The sequence below is a fragment of the Halichoerus grypus genome, chromosome 15, assembly GCF_964656455.1.
Source record: "Halichoerus grypus chromosome 15, mHalGry1.hap1.1, whole genome shotgun sequence".
Lineage (NCBI taxonomy): Eukaryota > Metazoa > Chordata > Mammalia > Carnivora > Phocidae > Halichoerus > Halichoerus grypus.
Genome location: NC_135726.1, coordinates 40867560 through 40868198, shown reverse-complemented (window position 1 = coordinate 40868198; position 639 = coordinate 40867560). Strand labels below are relative to the sequence as shown.

At 36.5% G+C, this 639-nt stretch overlaps 1 pseudogene; it reads right to left on the bottom strand.

Annotated features, from left to right (window-relative positions):
* Positions 1-287: 287 nt before the first annotated feature.
* On the bottom strand, positions 288-381 carry LOC118521942 (small nucleolar RNA U3; annotated as a pseudogene).
* Between the last annotated feature and the right edge of the window lie 258 nt (positions 382-639).

Below are 639 nucleotides of genomic sequence, written 5' to 3'. Positions count from 1 at the left end.
CATGTCATTTGTCTTTTATGCTGAATTTTGCTGATTGCATCTCCACTGTGTCCTTTAACATGTTTCTCTATTCCCTGTATTTCTCATAAACTGGGACTTCAATCTAGAAGCTGGCTATGATTTTGGCAAGACCACTTGACAGGTGGCCCTGTGTACTTCTGTCAGGAAGCATGTAATGCTTGCTTGTGTTTTTCTTTTGTCATTAAAAATTGTTGCCTGAATCCATTTTTTTATTCAGGGATCGGATTCTATCATTCTTTCTTCCTTAATTAGCTGCAAGTATTGTATAAAAGGTAATTTTCTTTTATTAACTACATGGTTACCTTGAGGTACATTCTTATAGAAACAAACTATAGAAATGATCCCTGAAAGTATAGTCTTGAGGTACATTCTTATAGAAAAGGCAAGTTAAATGCTGAATTCTTTCCCTATTTACCAGTCTTCAGAATAATGAGTGGATTGTCTGGCCTCCAAAGGGGGCCAATTCTATTGTTTAAGTATCACTATAAACTGCTGGATTCTGACAGGTTTGATGTGTTTCAGTCTGCTGTAGTTAGCATTTACATTGACACTCCCTGGTCAGCAAAATTTGTCATATCTTTGGCCAGTAGACACCTCAAATTGGCATCTATGTTCTTT